The sequence below is a fragment of the Schistocerca serialis genome, chromosome 3 (genome assembly GCF_023864345.2).
Source record: "Schistocerca serialis cubense isolate TAMUIC-IGC-003099 chromosome 3, iqSchSeri2.2, whole genome shotgun sequence".
Classification (NCBI taxonomy): Eukaryota; Metazoa; Arthropoda; class Insecta; order Orthoptera; family Acrididae; genus Schistocerca; species Schistocerca serialis.
In genome coordinates, this window is record NC_064640.1 from 921,115,183 (window position 1) to 921,139,587 (window position 24,405).

Genomic DNA, 24,405 nt, shown 5'->3' on the forward strand with positions numbered 1-24,405 from the left:
ACACTGACAGAACCACAGGCACATAGACACAGGCAACAGAGCATGCACAATGTCGGCACTAGTACAGTGTATATCCACCTTTCGCAGCAATGCAGGCTGCTATTCTCCCATGGAGACGATCGTAGAGATGCTGGATGTAGTCCTGTGGAACGGCTTGCCATGCCATTTCCACCTGGCGCCTCAGTTGGACCCGCGTTCGTGCTGGACGTGCAGACCGCGTGAGACGACGCTTCATCCAGTCCCAAACATGCTCAATGGGGGACAGATCCGGAGATCTTGCTGGCCAGGGTAGTTGACTTACACCTTCTAGAGCACGTTTGGTGGCACGGGATACATGCGGACGTGCATTGTCCTGTTGGAACAGTTAGTTCCCTTGCCGGTCTAGGAATGGTAGAACGATGGGTTCGATGACGGTTTGGATGTACCGTGCACTATTCAGTGTCCCCTCGACGATCACCAGTGGTGTACAGCCAGTGTAAGAGATCGCTCCCCACACCATGATGCCGGGTGTTGGCCCTGTGTGCCTCGGTCGTATGCAGTCCTGATTGTGGCGCTCACCTGCACGGCGCCAAACACGCATACGACCATCATTGGCACCAAGGCAGAAGCGACTCTCATCGTTGAAGACGACACGTCTCCATTCGTCCCTCCATTCACGCCTGTCGCGACACCACTGGAGGCGGGCTGCACGATGTTGGGGCGTGAGCGGAAGACGGCCTAACGGTGTGCGGGACCGTAGCCCAGCTTCATGGAGACGGTTGCGAATGGTCCTCGCCGATACCCCAGGAGCAACAGTGTCCCTAATTTGCTGGGAAGTGGCGGTGCGGTCCCCTACGACACTGCGTAGGATCCTACGGTCTTGGCGTGCATCCGTGCGTCGCTGCGGTCCGGTCCCAGGTCGACGGGCACGTGCACCTTCCGCCGACCACTGGCGACAACATCGATGTACTGTGGAGACCTCACGCCCCACGTGTTGAGCAGTTCGGCGGTACGTTCACCCGGCCTCCCGCATGCCCACTATACGCCCTCGCTCAAAGTCCGTCAACTGCACATACGGTTCACGTCCACGCTGTCGCGGCATGCTACCAGTGTTAAAGACTGCGATGGAGCTCCGTATGCCACGGCAAACTGGCTGACACTGACGGCGGCGGTGCACAAATGCTGCGCAGCTAGCGCCATTCGACGGCCAACACCGCGGTTCCTGGTGTGTCCGCTGTGCCGTGCGTGTGATCATTGCTTGTACAGCCCTCTCGCAGTGTCCGGAGCAAGTATGGTGGGTCTGACACACCGGTGTCAATGTGTTCTTTTTTCCATTTCCAGGAGTGTAGTAAATGGGCAGTGGTGCATCGGATAGAAGCTACTGGGCTGCCAGGAGAGGCTATGTGTAGTGATGGCAGTTTCGTTAAGCTCTTGGTGGGAAGCCACCATGTAGCCCATAGTTTTAAATCGCGATGCAAATTCTGTGTTGCATCATCAGTGTGAAGTTGTGGTGGATATAGTAAACGGGCAGTAGTGCATAGGATATAACCCACTGGGCTGCCAGGAGAGGCTAAGTGCAGTGTCTGCAGTATCGTATGTCTCTTGATGGGAAGCCTCCATGTATCCTGTATGTTTGAATTGCGATGCCAATGCTTTGTCCCATCGTCTATGTGATGGTGGGGGGGATATAGTAAACAGGCAGTAGTGCATCGGTACAAGCTACTGGGCTGCCAGGAGAGGCTACGTGTAGTGATGGCAGTTTCGTTAGGCTCTAAGTGAGAAACCGCCATGTAGACTGTAGTTTTGAATTGCGATGCATATTGAGTTTCGCATCGTCAATGAGAAGGTGTGGGAGATATAGTAAATGGGCCGTAGTGCTTCGGATACAAGTTACTTGGCTGCCAGAAGAGGCTACGTGTTGTGATGGCAGTATGTTTAAGCTCTTCGTGAGAAGTCGCAATGTAGCCTGTAGTATTGAATCACTATGCATGTTCTATGTCACATCGTCAGTGTGGAGGTGTGGGGGATATGGTAAATGGGCAGCAGTGGATCGAATACAAGCTACTGGGCTGCCAGGAGGGGTTACGTGCAGTGACTTCCTCTATCGTTTGACTCTTGGTGAGAAGGTGCCATGTAGCCTGTAGTTTTGAATTGTGATGCTAATACTATGACGCATCATCAGTGTAATGGTGTGGCTCATAAAGTAAATGGGCAGTAGTGCATCGGATACAAGCTAGTGGGATGCCAGAAAAGGCTACGTGTAGTGATTGCAGTTTCGTTAGGCTCTTGGTGAGAAGCCGCCATGTAGCCTGTAGTTTTGAATCACTATGCATATTCTATGTCGCATCGTCAGTGTGGAGGAGTGGGGGATATAGTAAATGGGCAGTAGTGTATATGATACAAGCTACTAGGATGCCTGGAGAGGCTACATGAAGTGATGGCAGTTTCGTAAGGCCCTTGGTAGGAAGCCAGCATGTAGCCTGTAGTTTTGAATCGCGATGCATATTCTTTTTCGCATCGTCAGTGTGAAGGTGTGTTTGATATAGTCTGTGGGCAGTAGTGCATCGGATACAAGCTACTGTTCTGCCAGGAGATGTTACGTGTAGTGATGGCTGTTTCTTTAGGCCCTTGGTGAGAAGCCGCCATGTAGCCTGTAGTATTGAATCGCGGTGCATATTCTGCTTCGCATCATCAGTGTGAAGGTGTGGGGGATATAGTAAGTATGCGGTAGTGCATCGGAACAAGCTACTGGGCTGGGAGGAGAGGATACGTGTAGTGATGGCGGTTTCGTTAGGCTCTTGGTGAGAAGACGCAATGTTGCCTGTAGTCTTGAATCGCGATGCATATTCCGTTTTGCATCGTCAGTGTGAAGGTGTGGGGGATATAGTAAATGGGTAGTATTGCATTGGATACAAGGTACTGGGCTGCCAGGAGAGGCTACGTGTAGTGATGGCAGATTCGTTAGGCTCTTGGTGAGAAGCTGCCATGTAGCCTGTAGTTTTGAATCGCGATGCATATTCTTTTTCGCATCGTCTGTTTGAAGGTGCGTGCGACATAGTAAATGGGCAGTAGTGCATCGAATACAAGGTACTGCGCTGCCAGGAGAGGTTACTTGCAGTGCCTTTTACAATCGTTTGTCTCTTAGTGACAAGCCGCCATGTAGGCTGTAGTTTTGAATTGCGATGCAAATTCTGTGTTGGATCGTCAGTGTGAAGTTGTGGTGGATATAGTAAATGGGCAGTAGTGCATAGGATATAAGCCACTGGGCTGCCAGTAGAGGCTACGGGCAGTGTCTGCAGTATTGTATGTCTCTTGATGAGAAGCCCCCATGTATCCTGTATTTTTGGATCGCGATGCCAATACTTTGTCCCATCGTCTGTGTGAAGGTGTGGGGGATATAGCAAATGGGCAGTAGTGCATCGGTTACAAGCTACTGGGCTGCCAGAAGAGGCTACGGGTAGTGATGGCAGTTTAGTTAGGCCCTTGGTGAGAGTCCGCCATGTAGCCTGTAGTTTTGAATCGCGATGCATATTCTTTTTCGCATCGACCTTGTAAAGGTGTGTGGGATGTAGTAAATGGGCAATAGTGCATCGAATACAAGCAACTGGGCTGCCAGTGGAGGCTACGAGTAGTGATTGAGTTTCGTTAGGCTCTTGGTGAGAAGCCGCCATGTATCCTGTAGGTTTGAATCGCTATGCATATTCTATATCGCATCGTCAGTGTGGTTGTGTTGGGGATATAGTAAATGGGCAGTAGTGCATCGAATACAAGCTACTGCGCTGCCAGGATAGGTTATGTGCAGCAACTTCTACTATCGTTTGTCTCTTGGTGAGAAGCCGCCATGCAGCCTGTAGTTTTGAATCGCGATACAAATTCTGTGTTGCATCATCAGTGTGAAGGTGTGGTGGATATAGTAAATAGGCAGTAGTGCATCGGATACAAGCTACTGGGCTGCCAGAAGAGGCTACGTGTTGTGATGGCAGTTTAGTTAAGCTCTTGGTGAGGAACCGCCATGTTGCCTGTAGTTTTGAATCGCAATGCATATTTATTTTCGCATCGTCAGTGTGAAGGTGTGGGAGGTATAGTAAATGGGCAGTATTGCATCGGTTACAAGCTACTGGGCTGCCAGAAGAGGCTACGGGTAGCGATGGCAGTTTCGTTAGGCTCTTGGTGAGAAGGCGCCATGTAGCCCGCAGTTTTTAATCGCGATGCAAATTCTGTGTTGCATCGTCAGTGTGAAGTTGTGGTGGATATAGTAAATGGGCAGTAGTGCATAGGATATAAGCCACTGGGCTGCCACGAGAGGCTAAGTGCAGTGTCTGCAATATCGTTTGTCTCTTGATGAGAAGCCGCCATGTATCCTGTATTTTTGAATTGCGATACCAATGCTTTGTCCCATCGTCTATGTGAAGGTGGGGGGGGATATAGTAAACAGGCAGTAGTGCATCGGATACAAGCTACAGGGCTGCCAGAAGAGGTTACGTGTAGTGATGGCAGTTTGGTTAGGCGCTTGGCGTGAAGCTGCCATGTAGACTGTTGTTTTGAATAACTTTGCATATTCTATGTCGCATCGTCATTGTGAAGGTGTGTGGGATATAGTAAATGGGCAATAGTGCATCGAATACAAGCTACTGGGCAGCAAGGATAGGGTACGTGCAGCAACTTTTACTATCGTTTGTCTCTTGGTGAGAAACCGCCATTTAGCCTCTACTTTTGAATCGCAATGCAAAAATTCTGTGTTGTATCGTCAGTGTCAACTTGTGGGGGATATAGCAATTGGGCAGTAGTACATCGGATACAAGCTACTGGGCTGCCAGGAGAGGCTACATGTAGTGATCGCTGCTTCGTTAGGCTCTCTGTGTCAAGCCGCCATGTAGCCTGCAGTATTGAATCACTATGCATATTGTATGTCGCATCGTCAGTGTGGAGGTGTGGGGGATATAGTAAATGGGCAGTAGTGCATTGAATACAAGCTATTGGGCTTCCAGAAGAGGTTACGTGCAGTGACTTTTACTATCGTTTGACCCTTGGTGAGAAGCCGCCATGTAGCCTGTAGTTTTGAATTGCGATGCAAATACTGTGTCACATCGTCAGCGTGATGGTGTGGGGGATAAAGTAAATGGGCAGTAGTGCATCGGATACAAGCTACTGGGCTGCCAGGAGAGGTTACGCGCAGTGACTTTTACTATCGTTTTACTCTTAGTGAGAAGCCGCCATGTAGCCTGTAGTTTTGAATTGTGATGCAAATTCTGTGTACCCTTCGTCAGTGTGATGATGTGGGGGATGAAGGAAATGGGCAGTAGTGCATCAGATACAAGGTACTAGGCTGCCGGGAGAGATTATGTGCAGTGTCTTTTACTATCGTTTGTGTCTTGGCGAAAAGCCACCATGTGGCCTGTAGTATTGAATCGCTATGCATATTGTATGTCACATCGTCAGTATGGAGGTGTGGGGGATATAGTAAAAGGGCGGTCCTGCTTCGGATACAAGCTAATGGGCTGCCAGGGGAGACTACATAAAGTGACTGCTGTATCGCCTGAGTCTTTGACAGAAGTCGTGATGTATCCTGTAGTTTTGAACCGCGATGCCAACTCTTTGTCTCATCGTAAGTGTGAAGGTGTGGGGAACATAGTAATTGGGCAGTAGTGCTTCCGATACAAGCTACTGGGCTGCCAGGAGAGGCTGCGTGTAGTGATGGATGTTTCGTAAGGCTCTTGGAGAGAATCCGCTATGTAGCCTGTAGTTTTGAATCACTATGCATATTCTTTGATGCATCGTCAGTGTGGAGGTGTGGGGGAGATAGGAAATGGGCAGTAGTGCATCGAATAGAAGCTACTGGGCTGCCAGGAGAGGTTACGTGCAGTGACTCTTACTATCGTTTGACTCTTGGCGATAAGCCGCCATGTAGCCTGTAGTTTTGAATTGCGATGCAAATTTTGTGTCGCATTGTCAGTCTAATGGTGTGGGGGATAAAGTAAATAGGAAGTAGTGCATCGGATACAAGCTACTAGGCAGCCAGGAGATGTTACGTGCAGTGACTTTTACTATCGTTTGTCTCTTGGTGAGAAGCTGCCATGTATCCTGTATTTTTGATCCGCGATGCCAATTCTTTGTCGCATCGTCAGTGTCAAGGTGTGGGGGATATAGTAAATGGGCAGTGGTACATTGGATACAAGCTACTTGGCTGCCAGGGTAGGTTAGGTGCAATGACTTTTACTATCGTTTGTCTCTTGGTGAGAAGCCTCCATGTAGCCTGTAATTTTGAATTGCGATGCAAATTCTGTGTCGCATTGTCAGTCTAATGGTGTGGGGGATAAAGTAAATGGGCAGTAGTGCATCGAATACAAGCTACTGGGCTTCCAGGAGAGGTTACGTGAAGTGACTGTTACTAACGTTTGACTCTTGGAGAGAAGCCGCCATGTAGCCTGTAGTTTTGAATTGTGATGCAAATACTATTTCGCATCGTCAGTGTGATGGTGTGGGGGATTAAGTAAATGGGCAGTAGTGCATCGGATACAAGCTACTGCGCTGCCAGGGGCTTCTACGTACAATGTCTGCAGCATCGTCTGTCTCTTAGTGAGAAGCCGCCATGTATCCTGTATTTTTCAATCGCGATGCCAATTCTATGTCGCATCGTCAGTGTGGAGGTGTGGGGGATATAGTATCAGGTACAAGCCACTGGGCTGCCAGGCGAGGCTACGTGTAATGATTACAGTTTCGTTAGGCTCTTAGTTAGAAGCCGCCATGTAGCCTGTAGTTTTGAATTCCAATGCTTATTCTATTTCGCATCGTCAATGTGAAGGTGTGGAGGATATAGCAAATGGGCAGTAGTGCATTGGTTACAAGCCACTGTTCTGCCAGGAGATGCTACGTGTAGTGATGGCAGTTTCATTAAGTTCTTGGTGAGAAGCCACCGTGTATCCTGTAGTTTTGAGTCGCGATGCATATTCTGTGTCGCATCGTCAGTGTGAAGGTGTAGGGGATATAGTAAATGGGCAGTAGTGCATCGGATACAAGCTACTGGGCTGCCAGGAGAGGCTACATGTAGTAATGGCAGTTTCGTTAGGCTCTTCATGAGAAGCCGCTATGTAGCTTGTAGTTTTGAATTGTGATGAATATTCTGTTTCGCAGAAATCAGCAGCCAAAATCATCACAGAGCCAACATAGACTTTGTTTGAGACAATCCACTGGTCTTCAAACCAAAGGAACCCAATCACCTCTATAAACAATGCTGCAAATTGCCAGCTGTGATTGCACCCCACAGGCGAGGCCAGCAGGCTTGTCCACTTTCAAGAGCCACCACCATGAACTGAGGATAGGCTCAGAACCCATGCAACAGGCATCATTGGTGCCAAAAGCAGCCAGAACTCACAGATGACTGCAGCCTGCATGCTTGATAGCTGCATGCAAGGCCTCCTCCACTTTTTTGGATGTGGCCTTCTGGCAGATACATTGAGTACACATTGGCTTTCTTACCGGCCATAAATGCTATTTCTCTATGCAGCTCTATAACATACTTAACTGTGGAGATCCCAATAGGCAGCAAATCCCAACCCCCATTTGCCTGTTCAGACCCTGCTGACAGACTGATGTGAAAGCATTATCACCCACAATTCTCACTGCAGTCAAGGTGGACACCCCTTGCTGGGCCATCTGGAGGCTGCCTCAGTAGCAGAGCCTGTGGGTCTAACAAGTGACACCTGAGGTTTCTCATGCGATATGCTAGATGCTCCACCACTGCTACACCTCAAGTCAGCAGACTCAGGATCGCTGACTGTAGCCAAAAGTACCTTCAGCTGTTCGCAAACTGTGGCCAGCTTCTCCTGCATCTGCACCAAAGCATTTAAACATCCTTTACACCCCAGGACTCGTAAGAAAGCACAGAAAAAGCTAAATACATAACTTGCTGCTCTGCAGGTATGTAGCAGGCAACAGTTGGAACCTGGACCATATTGCAAGGTTAATTGGACTTCTCAATTAAATCAATGAATTACATGACTATAAATACGGAAAAAATTGCAACAACTTTAGTAACAAAGACATTTATGAGTATATTAAAGAAAAAATGATAGAAATAATAAAAGTACTGCACACTGAATTTAGTGATGTATTCTGGAATCAAATCATGCCTTCATAGTGAGACCTAGTGCATTGGATAGTTTGGCAATTATTTCAGTTAAAGCAAAAAAAGGTATCTCCTTCTGCTGTTGCTGCAAATTTTGTAGTATAAACTACTGTCTTATATAATTTTACTTCATAGTCATCAACATACATTTTAATCACTCCAGAAAATAATTGTGACTACTTGTGACAGTTTTATCTTGTACCTTAACTACAATGAAGTCACCTTTGTGCACTGTTTCATCATTTACAAAAGCACTTGTGTACAAGTTAGCATCAGAGGAATCAGCGTACTGGACATGATCATGATCTTCAGAGCTACTGCCGCTTTCTGCCAGTATTTGGCATACTTAATTTAATTTATGCTTTTTTGGCAATAGCTTTGCTATTCTGCCTTTTGGTGCTGCCTCTGTCCATTCCATCTATATCTCGTTGTGTTCCTCACACCAGTCTTAGTAATTTCTGTTTACTTATCTTCTGGCTGGTGTCCAAGATTCTCAACATTGCCATCTGCAGATGTACTTGCATGCTCTCCCAATAAATCTTTGTTATTTGTTGCTGAATTGGGAGAGGTCTGTCCAGCACATACAACAATAAAAATATTAGGCATTAAATATGCGTGAATTGGTAGGTTTGATACTACTAATACTAAAGCCTTTCCAAATATCAGAGGCAGTAAATACCAAAGGAAATGCTACACCAACAAGGGCTGTAGTGTTATATATGGTAATTCTTGGGCACTATAATGTGTTTCTTTGAAATTACTCATGAAATCAGAGCAGGTTAACATAAAGTTGAATTTCCAGGCATTTTCTGACAGAAAGCAAGTGAAACTGCATGAAAAATGGTTTTTCCGTGAAAGTGCAAAGCTTACATTTATGTAATCTATTAGATGTTTGTATAAAAGGCATTTTCATTCATTAGCAACTGTCTGGGTTTGACTGAACCAATCCACTTAACCCCAAATTTTACTGGTACAGTTAACCCCACTTTCACTTTATCAACAATTTTCAACATGAAGGGAAAATGACTCCATGCACATATTTCATGGAGTATCATAAAGCAATAAACACTGAATCTAACTCAAACAAGTAAAACTGTAGGAGAAATTGTTGAATGCAAAAATAAATTACTCTTACCAGCGGATTTCAGTTTTTTATCTATATCTGCAAATGTAGCTAACAAAAAAAATGGTTCAAATGGCTCTGAGCACTATGGGACGTAACATCTATGGTCATCAGTCCACTAGAACTTAGAACTACTTATACCTAACTAACCTAAGGACAGCACACAACACCCAGTCATCACGAGGCAGAGAAAATCCCTAACCCCGCCGGGAATCGAACCCTGGAACCTGGGCGCGGGAAGCGAGAACGCTACCGCACGACCACGAGCTGCGGACAAATCTCTGTAGCTAACAGACAGCACCCATATTAGCTCACACAGTACAGCCGATCTAAAGGAACATGTTTATGGTACGAAAAAAATTATAATTTTTACTCTTGAATTGTTTATAATTGTGATGGTCCAATTAGCTTTGAGAATCAGTTAACCCAACTTCCCATAAATATATGAAATTCAGAAAGTCATTGGTCTCATGTAAAATGTTATTATCTTTAGTTGCATGTATGAAAGTTCATCTTCTCAGTACGTGTGTGCCATATTATAAGTCTTTCAGGCCAAGATAAACAATATTGTATTAAAAATAAATGTTGTGGAGATTAAATTTTTGTGAGATCATTTGAATAAGTTTTGCTCTGCTGTGTAATAGAGGGAAATGTCTTGTCTTTAATGTGGGTGGCTGCTGTTGAGAATTATGCCGTAGAGTCATTTTTTTGTACACAAAGTGAAGCAGAATGAATATATGAAGCAGCAATGTATTATGTAATGGAGAAATATATAATAATGAATCAATGAAATATTAAATGAATGTGAAGTGACAAAGTGAATGAAGTTCTATGAAGTATATATGAAACAGCAATGATTATGGACCACGTCTTCGTAATAGCTTCTTTTGCAAAAGTACATCTTCAGTCAACATGTTTATAAGGGAATAAATAAGCAGTATAATGAGCATTGATAAATTGGAAAGTGAAATGATATACAAGAGAATATTCTTTTGTTGTGATGACATACCTAAGTAAAATGACGTAGCTTGTTGTTAAGCTGTTGGACATTACTGCACTGTATTCAGAAACAAAATGATGCTTTTATAATAAAAAAAAATGATAAAATACTGAAAATTATTTAATGAACCTACATGAAGTACTAATTTTTTTAATGAGTTGTTTAATATAAATTGCTGCAAAGTTCATTTCTCTGATACTGTACTGTTTACCTCCTACTTGATGTTATTATTTTCTAACAGGAATTAAACATGCAGAGAACTTCATTTCAAGAGGGTTAATTGGCCATAGTCAGAGGAGACCAATTGAGTAAATAAAGCAGCTTCCATTCTCATTTGATTTATAGACATGCTTTGTTGTAAATTTTCTGTGTGACATTATACTGATAGTCATGTACATTTATAATGAGTAAATTTCCAATTAATGAGTAATCATTTGTACTAGAAATTTAGAGACAGGAATTACTAGTGCACTAATTTAGAAAATTTGTTGCCTTTTTGTTTGTAAATGCTGAAACCACTTTGGATCAATACAATACAAAACAATACAATGGACATGAGTGAAAATTTGAAGCAGAAATCACAGAAAGAGCCTACAGCAGACTATGACAGTGGTTTTTGTGATGATGGTGCCAATAATGAGTAATGAACTGTGTCAACAGAGTGAAAAATTTGTGAAATATGAAGACTAAGTTGTGGCCCATGACGTTCTCTGATATATATGTGTTTTGAAATATTATAGTTATGTACATATAATGCTATGCACTTGTATGTTTAGAAATTTTATGAAATTTTATGTCATAAGACGGCCACGGATGGCTGTTAGGTAACATCTATTTAGGATACCTGATTTGAAGATCAGTTTAAAGCATTATGATAACAGTGTTTCTTTTTTACGTATATTGATACATGTAATAGACTCTTACAGGCCACTGAATTATCCAGTAAGCTAATTGTCAATAACAGTCTGTTTAATTCAGTTGGTGGGTGAAGAGATGTACCAAGCTGTAAAATGTTCCAACAGTTGTGTTTTCTGCTCACATGAATAACTAAAATTCTTTCACTTTTTCATTCTGTTTCTAATGCTGTCACACACGTAATTGTTCGTTGTTTGTATTTATCTCCCTGATTAAAATTATATAGTATCACTAGATGGCTCAGAAATTAAAAGTTATAGCTAATTAATGTTCCTATGACATCACTTAAGGGATTTTGAGCTAATTGGCAGGATAGGAAGTATTATTACTACTCATTCAAAAACATACATTCCCAATTTTTCAAGACCATATTTTGAATTATCTGACATTAATTAACGTACAGAATAATTGACATTAGAAGTTTGGACACTCATAATTTCAGTGTCTGTTTTGCTTTAATTTCGGTGAGATTTTGAACTTTGATGATATAATTTTTTTGCTTTATTTTTTTCTGAATCAGACAACAGCTGTCACTAATTAATTCAGTCACTAATTAAGATTTTGGATAACAGAGGTTCATAAAATATGGATTTCATGATAGATGCCCTACTTGTAGGTAGGGGATTTCAGACTACAAAAACATAATGATGTTCCACATGCTTTTATCATTTTTTAACCTGAAACGTTTTTCATAAACCGAATAATGGTAAAGTCCTTGAGTCCATGCAAAATAATGAAATCTAACCTAGCAAAATTTAAAAACATTAAGTAATTTCATAAATCACATGATGTTCTTGTGCTGTCTTTAAAAAGCCACCCCTCCCCCAGAATCTACGGTCTGTGTCCAACTAGTATGTTACTCACATCTCTGTGTCAATTAAAGGGAAAGTCTGTGAATGGTGAGCAATCAGGTAACATCTCTATGTTGAGTTGTGTTAGACTCATGGGTGCACTACCGAATGAACAACATCAATGTATCAGAAAGTTCTGTGACACGCTAGCACTCAGAAACATACTATATCATTGAGAGTGAAAGTCCCAGGCTAAATATCAAAGACGTAATACCTCATGTGAAAATCTGTGCTTTGACATCATCTGCATGACACCTATGTATCACATATGTAAACTCAAAGTGTTATCTTACTGGACAGTATAATTCGTTTTGGTGATTGTATAGCAAGTTATATAATGCACACTGTTGACTGCATATTGCTGTCACTGTCGCATAAGAGGGCCGCTAGTAGTGCCACTATGAGGATTCAAATCAGGTTTCATTAAACACACGCTGTAATGACCATAGCATTGGTGACCTTTAGGACTAAACATAATGAGTTGATGTTAGTCAAGTACATCTTTAAGGCAACAAAGTGCCATTATCAGCACCTCACTGAGTTTGAGCGAGTTCATGTAATAGAGCTATGAGAAACTGGATGTTCCTTCTGTGATATTGCCGTAAGACTTGGCAGAGATGTAACCACTGTACATGATCACTGGCAGCAGTGGTCACAAGAAAGTACAGTCACAAGAAGATGAGGGTTCTGGATGGTCACATGTCTCTACTGAGAGGGAAGACCATCATATTCGGTGTGTGGCTCTGGTGAATTGTGCTGCATCTGCAGCAGCAATTTGAGCAGCAGTTAGCACCACAGTGACACAACGAATTGTTGCAAGTTGGTTTCTTCAAGGACAGCTCTGAACCAGATGCCCTGTAGTGTGCCTTCCAGTGACCCCAAAACGTCTGTCGTTTGTAGCTTCAGTGGTGTCAAGTGGCTCATTGGAATCTGTTGTGTTTTGAGATGAAAGCTGGGTCTACCTGAGTGCCAGTGATGGCTGTGTGTTGTTATAAGGAAGCCTGTTGAGGGCCTGCAGTCAACCTGTTCAAGTGCTAGACCAGGCTCATCCAAGAATTGCACCCGGCAGCATAGGGGCGAGAGAGAGAGCTGCAGAGCGAGTGAGACCGCACAGCACTGCTCTGTGCTGGACTGTTCCACAGTCAGATCCAACGCAAACAAAAGGACAGAGGAAGCGCACCTCTGTAAAAGAGGTCCATGAGCGGTAAAACAAGCAAACCATTTGCTGTTTAGGTAACAACTAGTGTACGTGTGGCAGAATTACTACGCAAAGCTAGAGAAAAGAATATCCAAAACAAGAATCGAAGAATAACTTAGTAGTTTTCTGACCCACAGGTTGATTCTATTAGTACTGCACATGCACACTTGTCATATGTACCATAGGTGTCTTCTGAAAAATATATCAGTTTCTTAAATGAACTAGTCATAAATACTCTATTTTTGAAATAATTTTATGTAAGGGATATAGAGTCTCATTCTTGCTGTTAATAGTTACAAGTAAATATTTTCTGTTGTACTTCATGCTACAGCTTTTTGTATTCCTTCTCAGAGTTTAGAAATCGGGTGCTTAGTTTGCTGTTTTGTACATAATAATTTTAACTGACCAAGTTTGAAAACTTATTAAAAAATAAAATTAAGGTTATGAATCTCTTTAATTCTTACAGTCAACATTTTTAAAGAAGACAATTAACATTTTACACTTTTTTCTTTTTCGAGGAAATGGTTTTGTCAATGTTTGGTACAATATTCCCTGAGACTGATAACTTCAAAGAATTAGTCAAATTTTCATTGCCAAGTAATGAACGGTTCTTAGTTTTAGCAAGCTTTAAAAGAGAGAAAAAGCACTCAACACTGAGAGAACTTAGGCCGCGTGCTTGTGCAAAAGAGGATATTTCTCTCGTGGAAGACAGCTGTAAAAGTCATTCAAAGTTTTACACATGAGAAAGCGGTCCTTCAGGCGGATATCGCACTGCAGGTCAATCAGTTCTAGTTGAAGCACTTGTGAGACGTCCTATGCCGAAGGGAAAATGGGCGAACAAATATACCTAAGGCCAATTGAAGATCATTTGTCTCCAAAAATCTGTTTTCAAACCGTTTTTGTAATTCGCAAATGATTGCAACATAATCTGAAAAATCCACATCTTCTTTAATGCTGTCTAATGCAGGAAAGTGTCCACAATTCTTCTCGCACAATTGTTTCTCCCACAAAATAAGTTTTTCTTTAAATGCTTGAATCGTCTGCACTAAATCAACGACATAGTGATTTTCGAGTTGGAGTGTAATGTTCAAAGTATTTAAATGACCAGTAAGGTCACTCAAAAAAAGCCAAATTCACCACCCACTTAGGATCACAAAGTAATTCTTCTGGATGTCCTTTCATTTCCAAAAAGGTATTTATTTCGCCCCTCAAGGAGAAAAACTGATGAAGCACCTTTCCTCTGCTCAGCCATCTTACTTCGGTGTGGTAGGGGATATCTGGGTATTCCGCTTCGATATCAGCTAGAAATTTTTTAAATTGGCGATGCGTGAGTCCATGCGAGTGAAGATAATTAACCGTTCGAAGAACTGCGTCCATAACATTTTTAATGTTGACAATCTTTCCACAAAGTGTGTCCTGGTGAATCAGACAATGGACTGTCGCAAATAAGGAACAGCCAACTTCAGCCATTTTTGACCTCACGTAACTCAGAAATCCAGTGCGTATCCCTCGTAGCACAGGGGCTGCATCACGTTTTCCACGGCTAGAAAAATATCCAAACCCATGGTTGTGTCTTTTAATGGTATAAGATCGAGAAATTCTTCGGTGACACGCAGAGTGCCGTCAACACCTCGAATGAATATGACGAGCTGAGATATGTCCGCAACGTCCGCGGACTCTTCAAGAGCGACAGAAAGTGAAATGAAGTTTGCCGCTATCTCCATTAATTGCTGCTCCATATCTGAGACCATATCTTCAACTCTGTGAGCAACAGTTTGAGGAGAAAGAGCTATTTTTTCAATTTTTTCCGTGAGGTCTGGTGGACAAATACAAGCCACCAAGTCGACCAGGCAACCCTTGATGAGATTCCCAGCAGCAAAGGGTGTCCCTGCTTGCCCAATTCTCAGCGATCATTTGTAATTTGCGCACAAACTTTGCCCACCTGTTTCCTGCTCGTACCATGCCAAAAAAGAACATACAATTAATTTTGTACAATCCTGTTTTTAAACACTTTAACATTTAATTGTTTCGTTCATTGAAACTCAAATAAAAAACTAACAAAAAAGATTGGTTTTACATACGTTTTCCCCCAGGTCTGCTGAAAAGGACAGCGATGTGAGGTCGCAAAATAGATTTTTATCTATTGCAATATTTGCATACCGGCATGCCGAGGCTCGGCGGGCAGTCCGCACGGCCAGCTAGGCGACACAGCTCGGCCACTACGACACCACACGAATTCGCCCGGGGCGCTGGCCACGGGCGATCGCGGGTGCTAGCGCCCCAGGGGCACAGTTTGGACGAGCCTGTGCTAGACACACAGTACCTACATCTGGAGTTATGGTCTGGGGTACGGTTCTGTATGACACCAGAAGCAATCACATGATTAGTCCACGCATCCTGACTGTAAATTTGTATGTCAATCTGGTGATTCAACCTGTTGTGCTTCCATTCTTGAAAAGCATTACAGGGAGTATTTTTGAACAGGATAAAGTTCACCTATGTACTACTGTTGTAACCCCACATGCTCTACAGAGTGATGAAATGTTACATTGGCCTACCCAATCATGAGATCAGCATTCAATCAAGCACATATGGGACATCATTGGACGACATCTCCAGTGTCATCCACAAGGAGCACTAAACATCCCTGTGTTCATTGGTCAAGGGCAAGACCATGAAGCTCCATCCCACAAACTGTCATCAAGAAGCTGTACAACACAGTGCATCATGTGTGAATGGATGCATTCAGAACTGTGTCAGTTAAACTGGCTATTAATGTACCAGCGTTTCATATTTGCAATGGCTTGTCTCGCACTTACATTTACCTGTGATCTTGCAATGTCAATCATTTAAATATGTTACCTACACAAATGTATTACTGAAATTTCAATAGTCTACATTAATTATTGTTTGGTGTTTTGATATTTTTCCTGGCAGTGTATCTTCCTCTCAAAGGAGAAGTATTTGTGGGTGAGGATGTAATCGGTAAGGAGGATACATACATCCACCCTCCATCGCATGGAATCCCTGATGCGCTGATGTAGCCCTGGAGAATGGCGTATTGAATCACAGCCATCCACAATACGAGCACGAAGAGTCTCTACATTTGGTACCGGGGTTGCATAGACAAGAGCTTTCAAATGTCCCCATAAATGAAAGTCAAGATGGTTGAGATCAGGAGAGCTTGGAGGCCATGGAATTGGTCCGCCTCTACCAATGCATCGGTCACTGAATCTGTTGTTGAGAAGCGTACGAACACTTTGACTGAAATGTGCAGGAGCTCCATCGTGCATGAACCACATGTTGTGTCATACTTGTAAAGGCACATGTTCTAGCAGAGCAGGTAGAGTATCCTGTATGAAATCATGGTGGTGAATCGAGGAAGTACTGTACATACTGACGAAACTAAAATGAGCTCTAACATGGAAATTAAGCGTTTCCGGACACATGTCCACATAACATCTTTTCTTTATTTGTGTGTGAGGAATGTTTCCTGAAAGTTTGGCTGTACCTTTTTGTAACACCCTGTACATTAAGCCCAAATGACTGATGGAAAGTGAGCTAAACACAAGGTCCTCAAAATATGGTGTAGAGACAGTGGAGGTCCTGAACCAAAGATTAAATGTCCTTTGCCATGTTGCTACGAATGATCAAAAGTAAAACATGGTCAAAAATCCATGTGTCCTTCACTAAAACAGCCAACAAATCAGACAGCAAAAATATATGAGAACATAAATGGTTAAAAAAAAAAAAATACCTGCCAGGTTAGCCGAGCATGTCAATGTGCTGCTTCCTGGACTTGGGTAGGCTAGCCGGCCCCAGATTGGACCCGGTGAATTAACGATGAGGGCTGGTGTGCCGGCCAGCCTGGATGTGGTTTTTAAGCGGTTTCCCACATCCCCCTAGGTGAATACTGGGCTGGTCCCCACATCCCGCCTCATTAACATGGCTCGCAGACATCTGAACACTTTCGCACTATTCCATGGATTATACTAGTCGCAGACAGTTGGGGTACACTAATTCCTTCCAGGGGCGTACGGGGTGGTGATGGTTCAAATGGATTTGAGCACTATGGGACTTAACATCTGAGGTCACCAGTCCCCTAGAACTTAGAACTAGTTAAACCTAACTAATCTAAGGGCATCACACACATCCATGCCCAAGGTAGGATTCGAAGCTGTGACCGTAGAAGTCGCGCAGTGCTAGACTGAAGCACCTGTAACCGCTCAGCCACCACGGCCGGCTAAGTTGTTAAAACGAGGACATTCGGTCAGGAAATGGTGAACCAGCAAAAATTGATGACAATGAGCACAAAATGGTGGGGGATCACCACTTAACAAATGGCGATAACTATAACAATACTGCCAAATATGCAACCTAGCTAAAATGATTTCCTCATGGCAAGGGGGGCTGAGATAAGCTTGGTTAAGCCACTGGGAGGGGTTTAATTCCCCGGAGCTTGTTCCCATGAAGAGTGCACCAGTGATGGTGCCAAAGTGACACCACCTGCCGACAGATGGCAACATAGAGATCATCCAAAGGGATGGAAGAGCAAGCAGACTGAGGTAAGAAGACTGCAGCCTCGTGAGCAGCATCAGCAGCCTCATTTCCCATCAGACCGACGTGACCACCATTCTAAATAAACATCACAGTGCCTCCCTCAACACAGAGCAAATGGAAGCTTTCTTGGGCCCATTGCGCTAAAGGATGGACTGTGTACAGCACACAGAGGTTCAGAAGGGCACCAAGAGAATTAGAGCATATGACACAATAAAAAAGGCTGTGTCGCTGGATGTATTAGGTAGCCTGATAGAGGGTAAAGAGCTCTGCTGTAAATATTGGGTGGTGTTGTGTAAGCTAATACCAAAAATGGTCAGTGACAATGACAAAGGCACACTGGACACCACAGTCAGTCTTAGGACCATTACTGTACACAAAGGTGCTGTCACTATATTGAGTGTGAAGGTCGAGTGTGAAGTCCAAGATGAACACAGGCCACTGCGTGATGCCAAGGTGGTGAAGGGTTCACACCCACTGGAAAATTGGCAGGGAATGTGAAATTAAGCTGCTGGAATAGGAGTGGAAAGCGAACCTGGGAAACGGCAGAGAAGAGGGATGCATCCCATACTGTCAGCCAAGGCAGCATCGAAAAAGGAGGTGCAGGATGGGTGGCTAGGCATGGCAGACAAATGTCAAGCGTATCTACTGAGGAGAGCATCACACCCATATAGCAGCAGTTGTCTGGCAGCTTCTGCATAGGGACTCTCAACTGGGCTAGTGTAACAGGCACCAGTGGCCAAACGGATTCCATGATGGTGGATTATATTAAGGTGGTGTAAAATGGATGGACATGCACATGAATAAATGAAACACACATAGTCTAATTTCAAATGGACAAGGGATTGGTACAAACAGAGGAGGGTGGTCCGATTTGCTCCCCAGAAAGTAGTGCTTAGATCATATAAGACATTAGGAGACTGGGTAAAGCATGCAGCCAGGTAAGACACATGGGAGGACCAAGAAAGTTTTCTATGAAGCATGAGCTCCAGGAATTTCATAGTTTCAGCGAATGGAAAAGCAACAAGCCCAAGATGTAAAGACAGTGGAAGAAACCAATTGCGTAGCCAGAAATTCATACAAACTGTCTTGCCAGTGAAAAATCGAAAGCCATTGTCGATACCCCATGAGTGAAGACGATGAAGCCATCACTGTAGAAGATGTTCCAGAATACAAGCCAGCGGAGATCTGCAATAAATCGCAAAGTCATCGACAAAAAAAGGAGCTTTTGATGCCTGGCAGGAGACAGACCATTATAGGATTAATGGCTATAGCAAAGAGTACGATGCACAGGATGGAGCTTTGAGGCACACCATTCTCCTGGATGAAGGTGTCTGACAAGATCAAACCCCCACATACCTTGAATACTTGGTTTTTAAAAATTTCCAAATGAAACAGGGCAGGCAGCATTGAAAGCCCCACATGTATAGAGTGCAGAAGGATACCAGTCCTCCAGCAAGTGTCATAGGCTTTCTCCCAATCAAAGAACACAGCCACCATTGGGTATTTTGTCAGAAAACGGAATGACATGGGTTGACAGAGTGATGAACTGGTCAACAGCAGAATGGTGTGCTCGAAATCCACATTGTGCAGTGGTTAGTAGATTGTGAGGTTTGAGCCACTATACCAACCAGCCATAAATCATACATTCGATCACCTTGAAAACATAGCTGATGAGAGAAATGGGGCAGTAGCTAGAAGCAAGGTGTTTGACCTTACTGGGCTTAGATATGGGTATGATAGTGACTTCACATCAGCATCTGGGAAAGGTGCCATCTGCCCAATTGTGACTGTATTTATGAAGGACAAAGTGCTTGCCCATGAGAGAAAGGTGCTGCAACATCTGAATGTGAACATCATCTGGCCGTGGGGTGGAAGATTGGGATGAAGTGAGAGCGTTATCTAGTTCCCTCTTGGTAGAGGCAGCATTGTAGCAATCACAAGAGGAGAAGCGTATCACCTGAGCCTCCCCAACACATTTCCAAGGGAGGAAGGTTGGGTGATAGTGGGTGGAGCTCAAAATCTTCACAGAATAGCAACCCAAGATGTTGGATATAGCTATAGGGTCCACAATGACACCACATGCTACTGTCATACTGGAAATCAGGGAATGGATCTTAGTCCCACACAGATGATGAGAATTGCCCACCACACGATGGAAGAGGAAGTGGAACTGTTAAAAGAACTAGTAAATGAAATCTAGACAGCTGTTTTGCCATAGTAAAGAATGAAATGACACTGTGCATGAAACTGTTTACAATGAATACAGTTCAACATCATAGCATGATGGTTAAAATTGCAGAGAGCAAGTCTTCACAGCGGTGTCGCAGCATGTCTTAGTCCACCTGGGGTCTGGTACACAGCACAGTAGAGATGAAGTGTGAGTTATGGAATGCTCTATTATGGTAAGGACAACATTCGTGACATACTCTGCATGGTCATCACAACTGGGGAAATCTTTGTTGAAGGTCTCCAGGGAGGACTGAAGCCTGCAGTTGGCCTTAGAAAGCTGTCAGTTGGGTTTACATGTAGATGGGATAGGAGTCAGCAAACAGATAGCACATGGCAGATGGACGCTCGAGTACACATTAGAGAGAATGGACCACTCGAGATGACAGGCAAACTGGATGCGGCAGAGCAAAAGGTCCAAATGGGAATAGGTGTGTGTGGAGTCTGAGAGGAATGCAGGTGTTCTGTTATTAAGATAGAGAGGTTGAGCTGATTGAGGTCAGCCAAAAGGGCACTCTCTGACAGATTCAGGAAGAGCCACAAATGGGACAGAGTGCATTAAACACACGGAGCAGATGTGAGTGAGTTGATCAGTAACATGGAGGTAGTTTGCCCCGGTGACACCAAATGATGGAGGGATGTATATGCTGCAAAGAGAAAATGTGAAGTGAGGAAGGATAATGTGGACTGCAACAGTTGGCAGCCAAGTATTCAGTAATATGGTTTGGCTATGAATGTCATCCCTGATGAGCAGCATGACTCCCCGATGAGATGGAATGCCATCCTCGGCGGGAAGGTCAAAGTAGACTGGAAGGAAATATGGGAGGTCAGAGTGGTTTCGAGGATGACTTTTGTTTCTTGCATGCGGAGAAAGAGTGGATGCTATGATTTCAAGAGCAGCCATAATTTCTCCATCTTGGATCTACTGGCGTGAACATTCCATTGGGGGAGGATCATAACAGCAAAAGGGGACGAGAAAAAAAAAAAAAAAAAGAAAAGAAATGTTGTCACCTCTGTGACTGGTGAGTGCCAGCCTTCAAAGACTCACTGTTACAGGGTGCACAGGCTGGAGGAGCCTGTTCCATGAGATGTACAGAGGCACTGGAATTCTCATTGGGTTGGCCTGCAGATTCTACAGAAGCAAAGCAGTGGGCAGTGCACACTGGCGAAATGTCGGTCAGCCAGGTGAGAGTATCATGTAGTAACACCATTGAAGAGGACCTCTGAGTCAGGGAATGAGAAGACTGGTCATGTTGATTGATTTCTTAGAGCCTTTGCGGTTGGCAGATGAAGACTCAGATGTTTGTTGCCTGCAGGGACATAAAAAACCTTCAGGAGAGTATTCCTTTCTTCCTTTCCAGCCTGTCAGTTGTGTAGCAGGTGGTTTCACTGCAGGAGGTGAAGATTTGGCGGTTTGTTGCACAGCTGGAGGAGAAGGAGATGGTTATGCTACCACAATACCCAGTGATTTTACAACTGCAGTGCTGAATTTGAAGTTGCAATACTGCACGGCCATGACATCCATGGAGTCACTCATAGCGAGAATGGTACTGTCAGTGTATATGGTCTAGCCAACAACTTGTGAGCAACAGGGTAAGGTACTTTTTGCTTTGGCCAGATCTCCTGGATGGCCTGCTCATCAAGGTACATGGGACATTCTCAGGATGAGATGCCTGGTCGCCATTGCAATTGATACAGCAGGGAGAAGGAGGCAGGCAATTGCCCTTGCGGGCATCACTATCACAGGTACCACATTTGGTCATGTTTCAACAGGACATGTGAGTTTGGTTGTAATGTTGACACTGGTAACAACACATCAGGTTTGGAATGTACAGTCAGACTGTGATCACTTCATAATCTTCTTTGATTTTTGGTGGAAGCACTACTCAATCAAATGTGAGAAAAAGAGTGTGTGTAGACAGTAATGTTGCATCAACCTTTTTCATTACCTGATGGACTGCAGTGATGCCCTGCACAGAGAGATAAGTTTGGATTTCTCCCTCCATCAGACCTCCAAGCAGCCTAGTGTAAATAACACCATGCAAAGAATTCAGCATTCAGTGAGCCTCAACATGAACAGGATAGCTGTGGAGGAGTGAAGCAGCAAGCAGTTGTTGTGCCTGAAAGACACAATTGGACTCCTAAAGCAAAGTCCCATTACATAAATCGGAGCACGATTTCACAGGGCCTGCAATTGCATCGACACTTTTTTGAATAATAAACACAAAATTTAAACTTGAAGTTAATTATTAAATATAGACGATTAAGAGGAAAAGACATCTTTATCACGTTTGTTGACTTCAAGAAGGCGTACGACTCCGTTGACAGAACAACCTTGGTTAACATCCTTAGTGAGTTTGGAGCAGACAAGAAAACAGTCGCAATTGTCAAAGAAACACTTACGGATACCTATGCAAAAGTAAAGTTCCGTGGTGAGGTATCCAGACCATTCAAAATCAGAACAGGATTAAGACAAGGAGATGGGTTGTCACCTACCCTATTCAACTGTGTGTTAGAAAAAGTTATTAGAGAGTGGAGGAAGAAAACGACTGAAGAAGGAATACAAAAAATCAGATTAGGAAGAATAAAGGATGGATTAGAAGTAGATTGCCTCACTTTTGCTGATGACTTAGCAATTCTGGCAGGAAGTTTGGAAGAAGCAGTCAAACAGATCAATATTCTGAATGAAACAGCAGAAAAAGCAGGACTGAAAATCTCCTTTGAAAAGACAGAGTACCTAACCAATGTAAAAGAGGCACCGAACAATATGATTACAAAGTATGGCCAGATAAAGAAGGTTTCTAATTTCAAATATTTAGGGGAAATCATCCAGCCCAATGCTTCAGATAAAGAAGGAAATAAAACAAGAACAAGAAAAATGGAAATGGCATTCCAGCTAACAAAGAATGTGTACAACAAGAAGTCAGTATCAATTAACGCAAAAATAAGGCACTACAACACTGTGATTAAGCCAGAGTGTCTGTATGCATCTGAATGTTTAGCAATGAACACTAACAAGGAAATGGAAGCTATAGCAAAAAAGGAGCGAAAAATCATTAGAAGAGTACTTGGGCCGAGGTTTGAGAATGGGACTTGGAAGCTTAGAAGTAATAGAGAAGTGTATGACAAAATTGAGAAAGTGGGAGATACTATGAGGAAGAGAAGAGTAAGCTTTTACGCCCATTTGAAAAGAATGAATGATGAAAGGCTGACAAAGAAAATATTCATGTTTTTTGACAAGAACCCCAGAACCCAAATTACCTGGTTCAAAGAAGTCAAAGCAGACTTAGAGGAGACGGGTACAGGAGAAGATGATATAACCAACAGAGACTTAATGAGAGACAAAATTCAACATTTTGAAGGATTTGAAATGAAGAAGAGAAGAACTGGAGGAACAGTGTGGACAGAAGACCGAAGGGAGCATCACAGAGAGAGGATGAAGACATATTGGCAGAAGAGAAAAGAGGAGGAGTGCAATAGGAGAAATGTACATTGAAAAATAGTTGTTTAACGCAGTCCCTAGACGGCCAAAATCGGAAAAAAAACAACACATTAACAGTAGCAAAGGACTGATCTTCTTCAGTATTTGATACCATGAGGGATGAAGGTGCAGCTAGAAAGTCATTGAATCTTTAGGCTCATTCCATTTGTGTGTAGTAGACATAGACTGAAATGATGATTGGCTCATTTTGAGGAAATCTCCAATGATTGCCAGCATCTGCAATGGCGTGCTCCTTCCAACTGGGGTCCCTCCGAGGGGGATCACCTTCCTTAGGTGATTGTTCAAACCCCAGGTCACACCTGCCAAACTCCTGATAGAGTGATGAATTGGCAATTCGGGAAGGTAACAGCTCGGGCAGGCACTCCTCCCTGGGCCTGGCCTGTACGAGGAAGTATGTGCAAACCCCACCTGTCAACATGGGGCTGGGAATTATGCACTACCCAGTCACCTGTTACATTTCAGACATGTAGGTCAGCCTTCAGGAGCACACAGGGAGGAAGAAGAAACAAAGAGGAATCTCAAATGTTGAAGCAGAAGAAGGGTAGGGCATGGCGAATGAAGAAAGAAAGAAAAACAGTTGAGGGACTGTTCTGATGTCAAGATACTAAAACTTCAGAACACATTCCCAAAACTATCACAGACATATTCTTCAAGGAAGAGCCAAAAGAACAGCAGGAGGACAGGAATGCAGCACAGAAAGGGAGAAGTTGCTGCAAAAGTGTGTCACTGTCTTCATCTTCACCAAGTCACACTGTTGAAATATCATGCTAGAACAATGCTAATATCTGGCAGTTTAACTGACCCCTCAAGGTGTCGACAGATTGCCAGGAAAGTATGAAGCATTACATCAAAAATAATATAGAGTATTCACTTTCACACATGTGCTCCATGAAGCTGGATGGAAGGGTGTACATTGTGATTGTGAT